At 38.0% G+C, this 17,890-nt stretch overlaps 1 pseudogene; it reads left to right on the top strand.

Annotated features, from left to right (window-relative positions):
- The window catches only part of LOC104332521 (macrophage mannose receptor 1-like), a 91,625-nt pseudogene extending 79,676 nt beyond the window's left edge, over nt 1-11,949 (top strand).
- The last annotated feature ends 5,941 nt before the right edge of the window (nt 11,950-17,890 follow it).

The following is a 17,890-nucleotide window of genomic DNA, read 5'->3' on the forward strand; positions in this document are numbered from 1 at the left end:
TATGCTTGTTGCATAATAATACTACATTTTAACAACATTAGATTTAAATGTTCAGTGAAAAAGTATTTATTCTACAGAATAGAGCTTCTCTTTAGGAAAATAAATACCAAAGAATTTACCATTTACTAGGGTGGGTATATTCTTGTATGTTCTAATCTAAATAGGGTTCTGCCCATGACCAGAAGTGTATAAGAAGCAATGAACAGGCAGATTAGATGTATGATGAGAAAACTGTCCTTTCGCCAGGCTGGTTACCTCTCATCAGAATATCATGTTCCAGAATACAGTGTTATGGATAGATTTGAGGCTACTGCTGGTGTAGCTCCGATGGTCACATACCACATCGTACTGCTGAACAAAACAACTTTTCTAAGAAAGCTGTAGCCTGGTCCATGTCAGGGACTGACGAACTAGGAGCTTCATGATTTAATTTTGCTGCAACATCTATCGTAACTGTTCATGTATTTCAAGGGCACTGCCTACACATTGCCTGAGATGGTGCTGATGGGCACATGCCAAAGCCGTGGCAAGGGCATGCTAACAATTTAATAGCTTGGATGCCTCAAACCTCTGCCATAATCTTGTTTGGTTTGCTAATACCAAAGTAGCCACACCATCTCCTTCATTTTTCACACTATTAGCTGCTTGCTTTTATTACGTGTGAAAGGATATGAAAGGAGGAGCAGACAGACAGCTTGAGACACAGGAATTACATAGCTGCTTAAGAACAGGAAAATACCAAAAAATGTTATACTAAGTTTTTTCTCAAGTCTTCTTTGTTTCTTTTTAAATTGAGAATGCAACTTTCAAAGCTTTGATCATACCAGTAATGCAGCCAAAATGGGGAAAGCAGCAATAAAGATAACAAAGCAAAAATTATGTGTTGCATGGTATTTACTTCAACAGGGGTCCTCTCTGGTGACTGCATATAATCATTTGCACGTGTATTCATCTATTAGCTTACATAGCACAAAAATTACACTTTTTCATATTAGATAACTACTACATATTAGAAAGCACTAACTAAAAGTACACTTTTGTGTTTAGATCTTAAAAAATGGCAAATTGGAGTCATATCTCATAGGATTAATTCAGAATGCTGATCAACAGTTTAGGCAGGTAAACAAGCTACATGAAGATTCACAAAACATGACTATAGAAGTTTTGTACTGCCAGAGTTCCTTCTGCAGGGACCACACTGCAAGGGCACTAAAGGCAGATTCAGAGTTACATTGCATGTTGAAATGCGTGCTCTCCCTTGGTTTAACTCCATCACAAAAACACTGCTTTAAATGGCATTTTGATAGGCAATGTACATGCTATGAACACATAGATAATGTCTGCTAGAAATAAAGATATTTTTGTTCTTTGACTTGACACACAGGGATTTCACTATCTAAGGTCTTTCAATTCCAATGGAAACTCACTTTACAGACAGACTTAACTGTAATTTTTTAAAAAACATTTTCAGCATTTTAAGATAGATTTTTCTGAACTGTTCCAAGAATATTGTCTGAGCAACCAATACTGTTTTGTTGTTGGCTTTTTTCAGTTGGATGGATGGAAGCCCAGTGCACTATGCAGCTTGGGCACAGGGTGAGCGCAACTTCGCACATGCTCACAAAAATTGTGTGGTCTTAAATAAAAAGCATGGTGAGTTACACAAGACTTTAAAAAATATTTTTATGGGTACTGCTCTTCCCCTGTTTGTTAAAAATATCTTGCCAACTTTAATCCATTCTTTCCCAGCAATTTTGGAAAATCTGCATACTAAAGTGTAGTCATTATATCTTAGGTTTCTTCAGGGGCAACATTAGCCATAAAAGTGGAATAGAAGAAATTGATTTTAATAGGGAATACAGGGACAATTTGATCACTGTTTTTTCAGCTGCACAAACAATGTGTTCTCTTAACAGCAAATTGGTCTTTCAAAAAAAAAAATTAGGGAATAGGTAGCAAAGGAATAGAACACATACGGAGTTTCACATTTTATAGTGTTTTCACTGATAAAGTATTACTTTACCTTGCATGTTTCAGTGCAACAAAGCTGTTTGGGTGGGTTCTACTCCGAAGGCACGGAGCTGCCATACCAGCCATCTCGTATGGCCACTACTCCCACAGTCACAGCAGGACCAACGTCCTCCTGTAAGCGGTGATGATGCAAGGTAGAGTTGAGCTGAAGCACTTTATGACACCTTCCCAGGCAGGTTGCTTTCAAACCTACAAGCACGGAAGCCAGTTCACTTTCCTACAAATTTCAATCTTATTCAGTGTCTTATTATTGATATTTAAATTGATTTCAGGCTTGTGGAATGATGTCATCTGTGGTTTTTCAAATGGCTATGTCTGTGAGAGGCACAGAAGTTTTATAACTGCAACACTTCCTTCAGCAGTACCTTCACCTCCCGGAGGATGTCCTGAAGACTGGCTTTTATTTAAAAATCAGGTACAATGCTATCCGTCTAAGCACAATGGTATTAGCCCTTGGGAAGGTACTTAAAGATATACATGAGACCTTCTGTCTCTCAGATATCTTTTGACAGTGATTATCCAAAGTTGCATTAAAAATTGAAGCCATTGTCTAATTATTGCAAAATGGTGGTTTTACAGATTTTTAATTGTTTTCCGGAGAAGAGGTCATCTGAGATACATTGGAAACATTGCTACATTGTATATAATTTTAAAAAAAATTGAACTGAATTCAACTGAAAGCACCAACTATAGTGTAAAACGCTCTCCACTGCTAGCACTGAAATTAAACCTCAGAATGCTGCACATAAAACAGCGCTCTACTTATTCAGACCAATATAGACTGATTTGCATATCCACATTACCTTTCTTTAATTTATTTCTGTATCTTGCTTTTAGAACTTGCCCTCCACCCTATGTCGTTCCACTCACTGTCCACTCTCCCTTCATTTTGGTATCTACACCTCTAGAGAACGCAGAAATCACACCACCTCTAGAGAACCCAGAAATCACACCTCTAGACAACCAGCTTAATCTATACCTAGGCCAAGTCATTCTGCTGTTGCCCATCTAGCCATTGGCCAAGGCATGCAGAAAGACATATAGGATACAGCACAATACATAGCTCTACTTTACTGCAGCTCTAATAATGGTCCTGGGAAATATCAAGCGGGGGAAAAAGAACCAAACCTGTGCAAAGGTACAATCTACTTTTCTCCTTCACATTCAAGATACTAACAGATATCTCCTTCAGAGGATCCTTTCCAAACGAGTGAAATGACATCAAAAAAGTTACTCAAGCTTAAGAAACTGGAGTCAAGAACGACTAAAATAGGTGTTCCTAAAATTTCTGCATCGCAGCTTAGTAGGCTGTTGCAGGTTGTAACAAACTTGAAGTTCCAGCTTCTTCAGCACTCAGCACGTGATCTGGTGTAGCTGAAAAAGAAATTCTAAGAACTAGAGCTGGTGATAACTCTGTCAAGGACCATCACTTAGATGATTCTGTCAAGAATAACCACTATTTAAATTTGGCTTTGCAAGCCAAATGCAAAGCATGTTCTTCATTTATTTTTATTTCATTCTTATTCAGAAAACTTACTGATAGTCACTCATTAGTCGAGACAGAAGCTGTGACAGAAAGTTCATGAAAATAATAGTACCTTTCAAGTGCATCTGCTTGAAAATAACCACATGAACATGCAGTCTGAGCTGCAGATTACAAAGATTTACAAGACAGTATCAAAGTGGAGCTGGCCACCACAGAGGAGGCCAGAAAGGACAGAAAAGGATAAAAGGAAGATGTTCCTAGAGTTGTAATACAAACCCTACAATAGCAGAATGCAAAGAAAAAAGGAGCAAACTGACTCAGGATGTTATAGTACTTTGTTTTGTAACTTCTAATATTAATGTAGTCATATTCTTTACCTTACTCCTACAGTTTGATTGTGTTTCTCTGAAGAGAGGTCATGCTCATGACACAGGAAAATGGAACAACGAGGAGTGCTCTAAGTCCAGGGGGTATATATGCCAGAAGAATAGTGGCGAGTTCTGTAACGCTAATCTTGAAATTTATAACACAAGGCTTAAAATCACTTTTCTTGTTTAACATGCTTTAGATCATTTCTCTTTTTTTTTTTAGTTAAAGGATCAGTAAAACCTAGGGGTCCATCTTGCATCGCAGTGCTAGAATAGAATAGAATAGAATAGAATAGAATCATTAAGGTTGGAAAAGATCTCTAAAATCATCAGGTTCAACCATCAACCTAACACCACCATGCCTACTAAACCATGTTCTGAAGCACCATATCTACACACTTTTTGAACACCTCCAGGGATGGCAACTCAACCACTTCCCCGGGCAGCCTGTTCCAATACTTCACAACTCTTTCACTAAAGAAATGTTTCCTAACATCCAATCTAAATCTCCCCTGATGTAATGAAAAATAAAATATGAGAATTTATGAAAGAAAAATTATTTCATTTTTGAAAGTTTAATTAAGTAACTAAAACCCACAAACATTTTAATTACATGAGTTCATAATGATCTATAGATTATTATGACAGGTAAATTATGCATTTATCCAAATAAGCCAGATAGATAGTCACAAAGCTACTAAGCCGCAAAGAGTATTTCAGAAACATGCAGGGTAGGTGTGTCATTTTTGACTACTGGGGTGAATTTACCTCCGCAATATAAGATGCTGTGAATTTACTGATTCAGAATTCCCAGAGGCTGAAAATGTATTTCTTTCATCCAGAAAGTTCACTGTTGTCTTGAAGGTTTCTGTTACTTATAAACAGCTAATGACAAGCTGTTCCATTCCATTAGCAATTTTCTACTAGCCTTGTAAATAATGATGATATTATTCAGTCACTCAAATATGTGACCTCCAGATTTAACTGTTCTTAAGGTGGGTTGTTTTTTTTTCCTTATTCCTACAGACCCTGAACTCTTTAAGTCATCAGCAACAGTGCTGGACTTTGCTTTTGACCATGCTGGTGGCATCAGCTATTCTGTCACCCATTCCAAAATGAATTGGGAAGAAGCAAAGAAAAACTGCAATAACAATGCCTCAGAACATGCCAATACTTCAGACCCATATAGCCAGGCACTTTTGTTCTTCCTTGCGCAGGAATATGGAGACCCTCTGTGGATTGGTCTTAGCAGCAATGTTGTAGGAACACATACATTACACACAGGTAGTCAAGCTGACACCAGACCTGACCTTACTTTATGCTCTTATTTGGAACATATAGGAATTTCTGCCAGTGTAGTGCTGAAAACAGCATGTTACATCAGTACAGTGCCCGTTACAACAGTACAGTGCCCATTTATGCTGGAGTTCTTCAAATAAGACATACAGTGGAGATTTTAGTGAACTAAGAACTCTTACACACTTTAAGACAAGGAAATGCTCCTGCAAACTGGTATATAACAATCCTGTGTGTTGTTTAGAGTCATTTAAAGTGTCTCAGAAGAAATTTCACAGGCTTTGAGTTTATTTTAATCTAAATGATATTACAGGAACAATAATGCATCCTGCCCTCCTGTCTTGTGTGTATGTACCTCGGTGATCAGTGACACAATACCTCAGGTTGCACATCTGAGACCTGCAAAGGTACATTTTTTACGTGTGTGTTCATGCTCACACATTCTACTAGAATAGTCTTATTTAAGGTAGCAGTAGCAAAATACAGTTGTGGACAGAAACAGGGGTAAAAATTAGTTAAAGGAATCCATAGGCTATATGATATGGTGTGTATTGACCAATAGATATATTTTCTCATTTGAAAATGAAATTTGTGTAACTGCTTCCATTAAGAAGTTAGAATATTACAGGAAAAAAAAAATCCTTTCTGTTTGTGAGATATCCACATCAGTTGTATGACAGGGGAAGGTGAACATTTGGATGGTAGGTGTGTTTTGACATGCTACACTCTTCCCGTGAGTCACAGTCATGATAACTACAACCAAAGCAACAGTGATCAGTGCTGCTTCTTAAGAACACTCCCATCCACAGTCCCATTTTCCATGCAGGGTCGTCGTACCAACATGATGTCTTATCTGACTCCCAGTTCTATGACTCTGCTCATGTCCCCTTTCTTTTTTCCCTTCTATTTCCCAATGCTTGAAAAATGCTCTGAAGTAATATTGAATACTTTGGGGACAGGGGGCAGAAAAAACATTCTGCATTCGTATTTGTGTAGAACACAGCACATCTTGTTGCAGTTAGTATTTACAAGCACAAGAAGGTGGCATTAGTAAGCATATGATTCCATACTGGTTATATGAGAGTCCTCTTTAGGATCCTGTGAAGTAGCTATGTCACTCTCAGCAACCTTGAAATTACTGTATAATTTGCTTCCAGACCAATGGCAACTATCAAAGGATTGACAGATGGAGATTAGCTTACAGCAAGTGGTCCAGCAGGGAACCCAAACAGACATTAGTATGTGTCTACCTAGATACTGATGGAACTTGGAAGACAGCTTCTTGCAAGGAAAAACTCTTTTCTGTCTGTAAAAAAACAGATGGTAAGCAATTGAATATGTGTTTTAATTAGAGGGTGTGGAGATTTATCAGCTGTGCTAAATATAATAAGCCACTGGAAAAACATTTGTTTTATACATTAATATACAGGAAGACATGAGTAGCTAACTAACTAGCTCTAGATATTGACATGAATTCTTCCCAGAAGTAAATAAATTCATAATAATAGTTACAAAAGCCTAAGAAACAAAGGATTGAATACTCGTTGATTTCTTAACTATTTATTCTAGTAGGAAAAGTCATTGACTTCCTATGAGATCTGTTTTGACTAGGCATCAGATGAAATTCTATATCCAGTTTAGGGTACCAAAGTTTGAAAAGGCTGTCAATCAACTAGTGTTTTCGGATGACTAGGAAACAAAAATTATAGGGAAAAACTATAATTAGAGTTGGACAGAAAACTAAGAAACAAAAGACTAAGAGAAATCAGATTATCAATTTTAAATATTCAAAATAAGCCCTAGAGAAATGGAATGAAACTCTTCACTACGTCTGACATGAGTTGGAAAGGAGTAGCAGGCTTAAATACAGCAAGGAAAACCTTCTAACTTTATCAGTACAGAAGCGTTTAACAAATACTTTGGTCAGTCAGGGAACCTCCATCACTACAGGTTGCTAAGAACAGACAGGACAAACATCGGTTAGAAATGATATAATTATGTATCAACTTCATGTCACCTGTGAGCACAAGGACGAAATAAATAACCCTTTGAGGTGCCTTCCAAGCACAAAATTCTATAATGTCTATTGCAATAAGTATAAATATGGTCTCACAATTTAGCTAAATATTCTTGGTTTTGTCAACATTATATAAGATCTTGAACCATTAGAAAATTTAAAATTATGTGCCAAATTACATTTTAAGGTGTTGAAATTTGACAGAAATCCTCAGATTTTATATATAATGTCTCTTTCCACTTTAATACTATGGAAATATAATTTGACAGCTGAATGTGCCTTACTAGGGAAAGAAATAGACTGTAGAAAGTTCACAGGAAGAAAATGTAGTTTGGCAGAACATTTAATTTTTCTTCCATCTGCATTTATCTTCTCATCCAAAATCTTCCTATTATATCAATAACTATGGAATTTATTCAGGATGCAGTTTAATAAAATATCCTGCAAGTCATGTTTAGTTATACCAATGCTTTAATTCACAATCACAGTTTCTGCTATAAGGTTTTGATTCTGTCAAAAAAAGAGACTAAAGTGTCAGAAGATATTTTAAAAACAGCAGTTTAAACTAATTAGGCAGATATTTATGTCAAAAAACAGCTAGATATTTTATTGACTAGTCATTATGAAAATCATCATTAGACAGAATCTAAACTTCTTACAAAGTAGTGTATCTTCCTAATCACCTTGATAAATAATATGAAGCAAAATATGTTCTCAAACACAAAATCAAAGCCATATTCAAGTTCTTTCTAGAAAATGCTTCATTCTATGATAACAAACCCAAAATAGTCTGTTTAGTTTTGCCTTACTAGTATAATGGGAAAAACCAATTATAAACTAATTGGATTCTAACTACCTGATCTTTTACCAGTAATGGCCCCTACTGAGCCTCCGCAACTTCCTGCAAAATGCCCTGAGTCAAGAGAATACAAATCTTGGATACCTTTCCATGGTCACTGCTATCACATTGAGGCATCTAGGAAAAGAAGCTGGTCTCAAGCTCATCAGGAATGTGCCCAACTAGGTGAGTGTTTTGCTTTAGAAAGATTGAAGATGTAATTAAACACATAAAATAATGGGTGATATTGCTAAGGAAATGTTAAATCACTTTAAAATATCAAACTTCATGCTTCTTAGCTGTTTTTCTGAGAAAACTCAGTTCATGATTTTCACAATAAATCTAAACTTTGCCAGAGACAGAGGCATCTGATATCTCAAATACCAGGTGAAATATGAATATCTTTAAAACATCCCCTCCCCTACAAAAGAGGGAATCCACACACAGTGTAAACTAGGAGACACAAACTCATAGGAAAGTTGTCTTTGTTAGTTCCAGGGCACAGCTTATTAATTGGTTCTCACTGGCTGGACAACAAACAAGATGGAAGAGTCACAAACCAGTAAAACCCACGCAGCCATGCAGCTTCTGCTCTGGAACAGTCCCCACTTCTGTCTACAATCTGATGGAAGAGCTGTATGTGGATCAGAGGAGAGGAAAAGACGCTTACTCCACATTTCTGATTTCTCCTGACTGTTCACCGAGCATTGCTGTGATCCAGTATGCATGTCAGCGTAAGAATAGAAAGCTTCCCATACATTAGCACTGTGTGTCTGAGTGATAGTCTTTTAATTGTAACAGAGGATACAAGGATTTCTAGTGGCACTTCGTATGTATAAAAATACTGACCTACTACTGAGTAAGCAGAAAAACAAGCTTTGCAAAGGCTTTTTACTTTACGGCTGCGTGACAAAAGAATTCCTGAAATGGTTCCATAGAAAGATAAATCACATAATTACCAGAAAAAGTAAGCATTACACTAACAACCAGAATAAAAGGTTGCATTTGGACATTGGTCCATATTCTAAACGCCTACACTTTTGCCTACACACTACCCATTGGCCAGGCCAGGAAGGTGGTAATTTCCTGATGACCCCAACAAAGTTTTGTGTATTTGTAATGCCAGGGCATATGGCAATTACAGATGAACTTCTGGACATCTTCTGGACTGCAACCTCTAGCTGCTTACACGTCCTATCTACCTATGCAGTACACAGCATCAAGCACTGCCAAAAATGCTGCCCAGCCACTCGTGGGTGACAGGGCTGCAGTGCCAACACACATGGTGCCACCTACATCATATGCATCACTTTCAGACTACTTGCATCACATTCTGGGGTGTGGTCAGACCTGTCCAAAAAGTATTGCAGGAGAGCAATTTTTCTGCTCTAAAATACCAAAGGCTAACCAAAGATTCATGTCTTCATGCTGATTTGCATCCATACAGCCCACAGTCATGCTCAAATACCATATAGTGATATAATAACCATAACGAGACTAGTGAATATTATGTGCAACAATCAGTGTCTTTTATATCTTTTTGCATATCTTTTATGTGTTTATTGACTTAAACTGTAAGAAAATGCGACACTGTGATGTTTCATTAATATTTTTCAGCTGTTGATTTGGTATCAGTAGGATACTGAAGCAAACTTTCTGTCAAACACCATTAAGATACTCCATGGAAAATCACTGAACTTTTGGATAGGGCTAAAGGAAAATTACAGAGGTAATATCTTGAATATTCAATCATATGTTCTCATATCACAAAATGATTATATGTTCTATTAAAAAGAAAGCGCCTTTACATACTTGAAAATACACATAAAAAAGATACACCAAGTTTATTTCAAAGCACGCTTAGGCATGCTTAGACATGTAACTAAAATATTTAACTACCTATTTGTGTTTTAAATTTTTGTTTTCTCCATCATGACTTATTCTACCTGCCTAAAATCTTGTATTCTATACATATATGCTCATTTTAAGTATTAGGACAATGGGTACAGACAGACAAATATGCAATGGATTTTGTCAACTGGCAAATGGGAGAACCTTCAGAAAAAGGCATCAAGAGTGTGGAGAAGTATGTGCACTGTCTGGCCACCGGAACACCATCTGTTCTTTCAAAAAAGGATATATCTGTAAAAAAAACCAAAAAGTAAGTAAAAGTTCTAATATGTTAAGGTTAACAATGCCTGATAATGTATTTTTACTGTATAACATAAAAATGTAAAACTTTTTAGGTTTGTGTGCAAAATCAATAGACCCTAATAGAAGGATTTGGCTGCCTAAATACTGAGGAGCCCCATGTGGCTTCCAGAAGGCTGCATCTCCCATAAAAGCTGTAAAAGTACCATCAGCCCAATACAGTCATCATGAATACTTCAGACCCCTATGTTTAGGCAAAAGAATGGTCAAAGACTGCTTATTTTTAATTAAAAGCCACATTTCAGTAGAATTTTCAAATATCACAGAATCTAGGTTCAAAAATAAAATTTTGTTTCATTTATGCTGAATCTATTCTCAAAAAAATCTTGTTCTGATGAGTGCAATGAAAATTCTGTCTTGTAGAAGTTCTGCAATTGGCGATTCCTTTTATTACTGTCCTCTGAGCTGATGGATTAGAGGCATACAATAACATATTCTTGTGGCACTCATTTACAGTGTGATTGAATTATATTTAATAAAATGCTCGTACTATCCTGATAGCAAAATTAGCATCTGCAAGAAAAGGGATGAGTTCAATTACCAACTGAGTTTAAATGAAAGTAGCCCAGAACATGAACATTTTGTCTGGTTAAACTTTATATTTCCTTTCCCCTTTCCCTTACCTGCTAAATTTAGAAAGTGCAATTACCATAGGAACCACATACACAACAAAATGTTTGGCTCTGACAGAAGGGGCTAAACTCACAGAAGATCCTTTCCAGCTTAAGTAAAATGCTCATGATACATCCCTAACACTCGAGACCTCCTTTCAGGACATTTTTCCTGTTTGAGAAAACACCTTAAAATGATTAAGGATAAGGGCAGTTACTCAGAAATTAACATATTTGAAAATACTTTTAGACATAACAGAAATCTCACTCTAATTTCAAGTCTTGTTGGGTATCTCGACTGAGGAGGTCAGATGCTCTTGGAATGAAAGAGCTGATCATCCTACTAGAAGTTTATACATGCTTAGCTCCATCTCTCAGAGAGCAATTGTCACCAACAGATGGATTTAGGGGGAGTTGTCAGGAGCACCTGGACTTAGGAAGTTTAAAATGCCCCATTTTCTTTTAAAGCACTCAGAATAAATGTTTTCATTTCCTTCTGAAAGCTCCTGACAACACAAAGGTGTCAACAGAAAATATAGGTAAGCATACTTCCTTTTAAGTAGAATTATAAGGAGATGCTCAAATACAACTATAATTACGTAGTTTCTAGGTATTACTTCTGAAAGTATTCAAAAATAAACAGTCCACAAACTTCATCTGTATCTAGATATAGGAAATAGAGGTTATTCTGAAGTAAATTGGGGTTTTATCAGATTTTATTATATCTTGTTTGGCTCTGTTAGGAAAAAAAACCAAAATCACTTGTTGAACTGAAGATCTACATGCATATTTTATTTGTCTGATTTCTGGTTAAAGAAATCCCATTTATTACTAGATTCTGAAATCTCTTAAGATCAATTGTGTTGATTCCATTTCATCTACTTACGGAAGGGAAAATGGAAAAAGTACTTCCTGCCAGCACCATTTGGCTGTTCATTCTTCTAGCCCTGTCTATAGTTCGAGCTGCAAGTAGAGTTTACTTCTACCTGAGGAAGAAAAGACAAAACCTGCTAGATATTTCAACCAGAATGAGGGGACCAGAAGCAACTGTGGATACCCAAGAAAAAGATGCTCATAGAGATGTAGTCTGACAAAATGCCCATATGTTCCACTTAACAAAAACCAGTCTATGAATCGGTGAAATCTTATGCCAGTTTTTCACTTTCCTAGCCAGATAATAATCTCCTTTCTTCACAAATACAAAGTTTATGGATTTATACAAATACACGCACATATATACTCCTCCAAAATTCCTTCCAAAGTGTTACAGAGTTTCTTTATTTTGTTTAGTTTAGGGACTACACATGTATTTTTCATGGTATCAGCTGACAAGTTGGCTCCAGAGATGTTAGGGGAAAACTCTGACAGGTATTTACTATGTGAAATTCTTTTATTTAACTCAATGTAGACGGTCTCCTTTTCGCTCATATCTTTACATTATTTTTCCTGTTGTATTGCTTCAGTTTTATCTAGACTGTGATGGGAAACACTGCTCATTCAGATTTTCAGCTTCACAGTTTATGATACTATCTTTTCATTCATGTAAAATCTATTACAATACCTGCATCTGTGAATTAAATATTATTTTCTTACCAAAAAATAGATGGAAAGATGGAAAAAAATTGAAAAGACTCCCTTATTCCTAGTTCTAGTCTGAGCTTTTGGAATAATAATGCCATTTCGTACAGCCTTACATTTTTCCTATTATTCTGTAAATATCACCATTTTTCTGCCAGGTTCAAATTAATAATAAAAACACAACAGTAGATGATCTTCCCACTGGGTTTTATTTCAGTAGTGATGCTTTCAGTATGCAGAGATGCTCCTTTTTGAATCCAAGCATGTATAATAAATGGCTATCTTATACTGCATTATGTAACTCTCCAGTTTAGAGAAATAAAATCACTGATGTACTTTTTGAAAATAAATTCTTCCATTTTCTGTTGTAATTGTATTTGATAATGTACTACCTAGATCCCCTTTCAGCTTTTCTGCAATTGTACTCAACAGCAGTGTTTGCCGCAGGGGACAGTTTATCATTCTGCATATTTTAAGACATGCATCATCCCTCTTGAGGTACGCAAACACCGTTCTCTAAGCCACGGAAGGACACCTGGCACGAACAGGTCTCAGTGAAGAAGGAACTGGAGGAGCAGGGCTAGAGCAGAGGAGCCTCTACCAAGTATCTGTAATGGGAAACACATTGTCTCTTTGGCCTTTCTGTGGGAGCTGTAAGCAGAATTTCTTACCCTCTGCCTATGCTTAAGATCTCTGACTGATGCCATGCTAAAGCTCTCTTTTAAAGAGAAGAGAATATCTGGAATAAGTCGTACATGTGGAATAGGTTTCTGCACCAAGACATCTGTGCCTATGCCCGAGCAGCTTGAGAATGCACTCGTATTACTGCCATTATTTATCTTTTCTCTATATACTCAGTAAATATAAAAGACTTCTAAGTAAAAATGTTATTGATAGATACTTGGAATGGAAGTACCTCCTTCCTTTAGGAATACTTCACGTCAGTTGTTTTGTCAAGGGCAGACTTAAAATGTGAGGCACCCTTGTTAACAAGTTTCCTCCTGAGCTTTCAATTATTTCCCCTGCACTCCTTTGACAGAAGGACACGCGTTATTCTACACCTTTGGCAAAGTTTGTAAAGAAGTTTTACCACAGATATAGCAGGATGTCTAAAGATTGCATGGCTATTCCCTTTCTGGTATGTCTGTGCGACATTACTTAACCAAGAGACCCAGATAAAAACATAAAGCAAAACAAAACAAAACAAACAACAAAAAATCCCCCACAGTTTATTTAAAATAGAGTTAAAAATTAAGTAAACCAAAAGTAAATTTTACAACTAATGTCCTTTGAACAGTTTGTAGACCCCAGAGATAAAAGCCCTTAGATAAAAAGAAATTCCTTAAATTACTATAATAAATCTCATAATACCAACTCCTGTCACAAAGGAACAGTCACTGCTATTTTCAGGAGGAAATAGGAAATAGCTGAGGGAGCTTTGCATAGAACTGTGCAAATGAGAAAAACACCACCTGCTTCCCATGGAGACGACAAGAGATAAAATTATTTCCTGGTATGTGCTACATAAATCTGGGAATACATAGTTATGTTTGCCTTTTGGATGAGTAAACAGCGAAAGTGCTTTTCCTGTTCTATAGTTATAATCAGTATAGGCTGCTGAATCCTACCACATATATGCCCAGGTTAGTGAACTTGATAAATTAAAATTACCTTCCTACAAGGAAAAAAGGGAAACATACAATAGAAAAGAGTAAATTTTTTAGTTATTTGTAAGTTAACTGTAAAAACTGGGAGCTCATAAGACTCTGGTGATCAAATTCAGCACAGCCCAGGACCTCCAGAGGAGGAGCCTGCCTGGTATCACCACCACGGGGGAAGCACGGGGAGCTCAATAGTTGGGCTGCTCTGCATGCCAGCCATGTTCTCGTACGAAAATCTTTTTATATAGATACATTTTTCTGTACAGCCATTTCGTAGGCTGATCCAAAGGCCCCAGCCGTTAGAGAAATGGGAAAGACGGAGAACACTGTGGCGAAAATGGCAGTGAAAATAGGCGAGGGCAGAGTGAGCCAGCGCAGCGGTGCTCGTACCCAGGGAAGGGGGTGAGAGGAGGGCCACAGCCCTGGCCGGACCCGCTCACATCATGCCCGCAGTCATCGTCAGCTGTTGCTTGCAGCGTGGGACAGCATTGCCGTAGCATGGATATGTCGTTCAGTCTACTGAGTCCCATACAGCTGCACAGCCAGTGAGGCAGAGACCAGCGCATCTGAACACTCCGACTTCTATTTGTCTTTCAGACTAGAAAGGTTTCAGGCTAGTTTTAACAGTCACACAGCTATCTCAGACACCCGAAGGGAATGGAATTCATCTCACATAATGTAGATATGTAAAATGTACATCTAGCTAAACTTCTCACCCAAGGTTCTCACTGTGATCAACACGGAGAAATGGGTACATTAGGGTGCAATTACTTGATCTACTCTACAGACTGATAAGAACCTATAGACTGTCACTGACACGGAGAAAGCCTAAACCAATTATCTCCCAGTAATAGAGTTCTGCAGAATCCACTTCCTATGTAATAAGATATCTTGATACCTTATGCAATCTGGCACAGCACGCACTGATCATTTTTTGTTGATTACTTTTAACGTCAATAGCTCCATGCTATTTCAGAAAACAACCACCAAACCCAGTCCCAATAGATTCCCTCCCCAACTGCATGAAAAACATTACTTTTGGAAACAAAACTTCCGTTAAATACAAAAATTTCTATTGATTTTGTTTTTCGTACTAATTCGGAATGGAAACTGAGCAGGCAGCATTTCTTAAGAAAATGTTAAGAACATTGACAGAAGTTCCTATGAAAGCACAAATCGTTAACCCTAACTACAAAGAAACTAACCAGAATAAACTCTCAAGGCAACCATCTGCCTTTGTACTCTCATGAACACTTCCCAGCCCAGTGCCAGGAGGGGTGAGAAATCAGTGAAGTGTGTCTGCTTATAGTCCTGACGCAATCTCTGTATTTAAAGTATGCCAAATTCTGTTTCCCTGAGCAGCAGCTGATGTGTACAGTACGCCAGTGAACCCTTGAGAAGGTTGAGTTGTGCTGAGCATCAGAAATGAGGGCTTTGCCACTTCTGTCTCCATCATTGACATATATAGCTGAGTAAGAAAACACTGAGCAGTCCTGTTCAGTTCCATACCAAGTGCTGCTGCTAAAAGTTCTCTCTCCTCTTCTGTGTAGACTGCCACAAAACCACTGTACCCACTTTGGCTAGATTCTGCTTACATTTCTCCTATCCATTTCCTATTATCTTCATGATCTTAATGCTAAGCTAGAACAGAAAACTGGTATTTTTGGTCATCAGGTTGATAATCTCTGTTTACCAAGTATTCCTCAACTTTTAGTTCAGCTAAATCTGGACAGAAATTATTTTGAATTTCTGTAAGCCCCATTTCTGTTTACAGTATGATAGCTTGTCACAGACAAATCTTCAATATCACTTAATCATGATTACACATTTAGATCGTGCATATCTCAGCCACTCCACCCAACACTGCCCTGATACAACATGTGAAACATTCCTGAATTATGTGGCATTATTTTCTTAATTGTTTCAAATTCTGCAATTTTACACTGGTAAAAAGTAATTAGAAATGTCTTATTATTTGAACTGGATTAATAAATAATTATCAGATGAACTTCTTCTGCATCTTGTTACATTCTCCACCTTTTCCCCCTGCTGTATGACTTTATTCCCCCAAATCTTTGGTTTTCATTTTGCCTGTTATAGAAGATTGTTGCAAGAGTTTGGTGCAGACTTTTGAAGGCAATGTGCTTCACAAACCTGCCTCCTAATGCAACAAGGTGCCCTCTGACTGCTCATTAAGTTAAATTCCTGCTGTGCAACTGGAACTGGCTGTTCAGAGACTCCCAAATCTCTGATAACCTGGTTTGCCAACACTTGCGCTGTATTGTTCTCTCCTGGCACCGTTCCCAACAAAAAAAGCATCCGTCTTCTTTTCTTCCAGAAACTTGTAAAATGTATTTTGTGGAAGCTACTCATTTGTAGTACCAGGGAGATACTATCTATGTCAATCCAGCTGAGCAAGGAAAGCGAGAAAAGAGACTGGAACGGAAAGACTTCAGTACAACTCAGTAAATTGGACAATACGTTTTCCCTACTCTAGGAAAAACAGTGCCATTTTTGTAAAATTATACAACAATTATATTTATTTTCAAATATTGTCAGAGGAACATCGGCCACTCCCTTCTCACCCTCCAAAATACTGAGCTTTTAGCAGCTAATTGCTTCCAGTTACCAACAGTGGTGAGAACCACCAATATGTAGGTTATTTCCTCTCTCCTTAAGAAACACTCTCTCTTCTCCTCCTCATTTTCTTTTTCTGTTATGGCTTTAGTACTAACTTCCAAGTTTAAATGTTAGAATGAGATCAAAGTATTACATCACCATTTTTCAATGAGTGCTGCATCAAGAGATTATGTCAGTAAGAGTGGACTGGTTACTACAGTCACCTAACTTCAGAATCTTTTGCAAAGTTTTATGGTTGAGAAATATTATTGGAACTAAAACAAATGATACAGTTTTACGTTCACTGGTGCACAAGAACAATGAAAGAAGAATTTTTACCTAACTGAACACTAGTTTTCTTCAGTGGGTTTCAGCAGTTCCCAGCTGTTACTAACTTCATAATTCCTTGTTCATAAGCCCCCTATATATCCAGAGGAAATCGTTCAACTTCCTGATTTGATCCTTTCTTTAACAGAAACAGAACTTCCATGGTTTACATTATTCTGAACTTTGGCTGAGTCAGGTTCTGGGTTTTTTTGAAGATTCTGGATTTTTTTGCAGAAGCTGCAAAATAGAGAAACGTTTTTCCTACAAGACCACACAGACATCAAGGTGACAAGTCTGTGGTGGCATCCCAGTACTCCATGAGCCAGTAACTGAGGACAGGGCTTTGTCAAAGACCAGCCACAGCTAACTAGTAAGCTTTTACTGCTACCTCCTACAACAGCAAAGCAAACGCAGGCCTTGGGGAAAGGTCCTCCGCACCCTGGGCCACTTCCTACACGTCCCCACCACCCTGGCCAGCAGGGTGAGGAGTGACCGTCAGAGAGCATACCTTCCGCACCGTAAAAGAGCCCAGGTTCGGTGTGCCTTGAAGGCTGGCACAGGCTGCCCAGAGAGGTTCATGGTTATTCACAGCCCTGCTCGGTGCCAGGGGCTGGACCGGGTGGTTTCCTTTCCAACCCCAGCCCTGCGGTGGCTTGGCCATTCCACCTGCTGCGCGGGCAGCCACGCTGGGCCTTGATACACCAAGCCAAGCGTCGGTGGCCCAAAGCAAATGGGGACTTCCAAAACCCCTCTTCTGCCCCGCACTGCTCTCCACCACGCACGGCCGCCTGCTGCCCTTCGCCTCGTCGATGCGCAGCCCCGGGCCCCACTGGCAGTGAGCGCAGTG

The sequence above is a fragment of the Opisthocomus hoazin genome, chromosome 4 (genome assembly GCF_030867145.1).
Source record: "Opisthocomus hoazin isolate bOpiHoa1 chromosome 4, bOpiHoa1.hap1, whole genome shotgun sequence".
Lineage (NCBI taxonomy): Eukaryota > Metazoa > Chordata > Aves > Opisthocomiformes > Opisthocomidae > Opisthocomus > Opisthocomus hoazin.